Raw genomic sequence first — 4,149 nt, 5'->3', positions numbered from 1 at the left:
TTTTTTTCTTTGAAGTCTTCACAAAGAGAGACAATAGACAAGAAGTCCTGGGGTGACTCAATCGCAGGCAGACAGCCCAAGGTTAGAGTTGGGTGCTGCCCTGTGAAGGGGTGGGTTGACAGTGCCCACAGTAGCTGGGAAGGCAGAATCAGACTCCAGGTGGATGAAGCAATGTGTCATCCATTGCACTGGGCTGCACTGGCTCCCATCATCACCTCTGGTGATGACCATTGCCTTAGGTTGTCCCCTTCTCCAGTTCTAGTTGTCACTGCTGTCCATCTATCCCGGGGCAAACTTCTGTCCTGCAGGCCCCATCATGCAAGTTTCAGTCCACTGTCATGTCTTGGCTCATGTTGGCCACCTTCCATCCAGCAGAATCCTGATGAATCTCTCAGCCTCCCCCATTGCCGCTATTCCTGTTAAGGGACCAGACTCTGAACTGAACTGGCCAAGGTTTGAATTCTGGTTCTGCCAGTTACAAGCTGGGTAACTTTGAGCAAGTCACCTCTCTCTCCCTCCACTTCCTCATCAGTGAAATGGACATAATAAAAAAGTACCGATCTTCTATTATTCTTGGTGATGCTGGTGTCAAAAGTACATGGAAAACTATTGGCTCCCCTCTAGCCTGTGACTTAGGTCCCTTGCCTTCTCATGACTGGTAACCATCAAAGAATGTTTCTTTGAGGGTTAAAACTATTTTTGACTTTTTATTACTGTGGTCTGATACAAGATTTGTCCCTCTGTACTTGACTAATTTCATCCAGCATAATGCCTTCCAATTTCATCCATGTCATGAGGTGGTTCACAGATCCAACGTAATTCCTCAGTGTTGAGTCCCATTCCATTGTACATATGGACTAAAGTTTATTTATCCATTGCTTCCCTGATGAAAATTTATATTGTTTCCATAGTTTTTGCTCCTGTGATTAGGGCTGTAATGAACATGGTAAGCATATAACTATTCATGGCACAGCTCTGATTTCTCAAGGATATATTACCTAGACTCGAGGTCCTAGAGGGATGGCTGGATCATATGGTATTTCCATTCCCAACTTTTTGAAGGAGGACAGTACCACTTTCTACAGTGGTCACACCATTTTACAGACCCAGGAGCAGAATATGAATATTCCAGTCGCCTTGATTTCACCAACATTTGATTTTTGTTTATTGAACTTCGTTTTTTTAATACTAAGTGAGGTGATATCTTGGTGCTTTTATTTCTACTTCTCAAAGAGCTAATGATCGGGAGCATTTCTTCATATGTTTGTTAGCCACCTGAATGCTTCACCCACAAGGTCCATGCACATTTGATTATTTATCCTTTTTTTGACGAAGTTCTTAATAAAATTTAGAGATTAGTGCTTTGTCTGATAAGTTATTGTGAGGTATCAGCGAGTCATCTCTGACCCATGGCGACCCTATGCATGACAGAACAAGATGCCCTCACAATTGTTCCTAAGTCTGAGCCCCTTGTGGCAGCTACTGTGCCAATCCATCTCATCCAGGGCCTTCCTCTTTTTGGCCGTGCCTTCACTTCACCAAACATGATGTCCTTTTCCAGGGACTGCTCTCCTGATAATATGGCCAAAGTGTGTGAAACTAAGTCTTGGCATCCTTGCCTCTAAGGAGCACTCTGTCCCTACTTCTTTCAATAGAGATTTGTTCGTCCTTTTAGCAATCCATGGTACCTCCAATAGTCTTCTCCAGCACCACAATTCAGATGAGTCATTTCTTCTACAGTCTTCCTTATTCAATGCCCAACTTTTACATGTATAGGATGCAATAGAGAATACCATGGTTTGGGTCAGGCCCACTTTAGTCCTCAAAGCAGCATCCTTGCTCTTCAATGCTCTAAAGAGATCTTGTGCATCAGCGTTACCTAATGTAATACATCTTTTGATCTCTTGACTATTATTTTCATGAACATTGATTGTGGATCCAAGTAAGACAAAAAGCCTTGACAACATCAACCTTTTCTCCATTTATCATGATGTTACTAATTGGTCCAGTTGTGAGGATTTGGCCTTCCTTACACTGAGTTGTAATCCATACTGAAGGTTACAGTCCTTGATCTTTATCAGCAAGTGCTTCAATTCCTCCTCACTTTCAGCAGGTAAGGATTTATCATCTGCATGCCACAGGATGTTAATAACTCTTCCTCCAAATCTGATGCTGCACCCTTCTTCATATAATCCAAATTCTCTGATGATTTGCTCAGAAGATACATTGAACAAGTATGTTGAGAGGATACAAGCCTGTCACAACACCTTTCCTGATTTTAAATCATGCAGTATTTCCTTGATCTGTTTGCATAACCACTCTTGATCCATGTACAAGTTCCAAATGAGCAAAAGGAGATGTTCTGGAATTCCCATTCTTCTCATGATTATTCGTGGTTTATTATGATCCACACAATCTATTGTCTTTTCATAGTCAATGAAACACAAGTTAATATCTTTCTGGTATTCTCTGCTTTGAGCTAAGATCCATGTGTCTTAGTCAGGGCTGACTAGAGAAACAAAATTCATAGACACTCATATGTGTATAAGAAAGAGCTTTATATATAAGAGCAATTGAATATTGAGAAAACATCCCAACCCCGTCCAGATCAGCTCCATAAGTTTTATATTAGCCGATATGTCCAGTATCAGTCTATACATTCCTCTTCAGACTCACACAACACATGCAATGATTCCAAAGTCAGGAAGATCACACAACATTGGGTGGAAAGTCTTGTGGATCCAGTAGCAGTGGAAGCATCTCAGAGGTGGCAGGGGTCTCCACGTGGCTCCTTCAGCTCTTGGGCTCTAGCATAGCTCCATGTGTCTTCTCAACAGGAATGTCTCTCAGGGAGTGAGCATCTGTCCCAACTCCAGCAAGCTATTTATCTCCTTAGTGCCTCCAATTAAGGTCATCAAGCTGCGACCCGATTGACAAGCTAAACTCCACCCCTTCTCTTTTAAGTCTCAAATTGACAACAGATTATGTAACTATCACAATGTGGCATCAGTAATGATATCCCTTGTTCGATGTCTTCTTCTAAATTCAGCCTGAACTTTTGGCAGTTCCCTGGCAATGTTTTGCTGCAACCGTTAATGGATGATCTTAAGCAAAATTTTGCTTGTGTGAGATATAAATGATATCGTTCTATAGTTTGAGCATTCTGTTGGGTCACCTTTCTTTGTAATGGGCACAAATATGGATCTCTTCCAGTCAGTTGACCAGGTAGCTGTCTTCCAAATTTCCTGGCATAAGTAAGTGAGTGCTTCCAGTGTTTCCTCAGTTTTCTGAAACATTTCCATGGGCATTGCTTGATATATTATTGCAAAAAAAAAAAAAAGTTCCAGTCTGTGGGTTGTCTTTTTTGGTGAAGTCTTTTGATGTATGTAAGGGTCTAATTTTCAGGAGATCTCAGTCATCTATTGTGTCTTTTGCTGTTTGTGCATTTCAATATGTTTGATAGTGTATGTATGCCATGTATTAGAGCCTTTATGTTTGTCCCTAATTTTGCATTGATAAGCTCTATAAATCTAGGTTTTTCACTTAGGACTTTGATCCATCTTGAATTTGTTTTTGTATATGCTATGATACATGGGTCTTGTTCCGTTCTTCTGCAAATGGATATTCAGTTTACCAGAATCATTTGATTAGGTTACAGCTTTGATGCAATTGGAAGAAAGACTCCTCATGGGTGTGGCTTGTCCCTTTTTAAGCAGACTCTGTGGGAAAGCTTCACTTCTGCTGGACTAGATCCTGTACCTGGTCCAACTACTTCTGCCACATCGCCTGCCAGTCCTAGGAGCAATCAGCAGACTGCTGACCTTGGATTGATCTGACTTTGTATCCACCAGCCTGTGGTCTTCCCGTCTCCTGGTTCATCAGCCCTCCGCAGCTACATGAACCAGGAGATTCTCTTTTCTGACCTACAGATTTGAACTAGAATGGGCTTACCCAATTCTAGAACTGTGTGAGCCATTTCTTCTTCTTTAAAAAAAATCATTTTATTGGAGCTCGAACAGCTCATCACAATCCATACATACACCCATTGTGTGTAGCTCATTTGTACATTTGTTGCCATCATCATTTTCAAAACATTTTCTTTTTACTTGAGCCCTTGGTATCAGCTCCTCTTTTATCCCCCCTCCCTCT

This window comes from Echinops telfairi, unplaced genomic scaffold (assembly GCF_000313985.2).
Source record: "Echinops telfairi isolate 266 unplaced genomic scaffold, ASM31398v2 ScPeMD7_5;HRSCAF=22, whole genome shotgun sequence".
NCBI classification, from domain to species: Eukaryota; Metazoa; Chordata; class Mammalia; order Afrosoricida; family Tenrecidae; genus Echinops; species Echinops telfairi.
The sequence above is the reverse complement of the archived record's forward strand: the minus strand, read 5'-3'. Positions refer to the sequence as shown.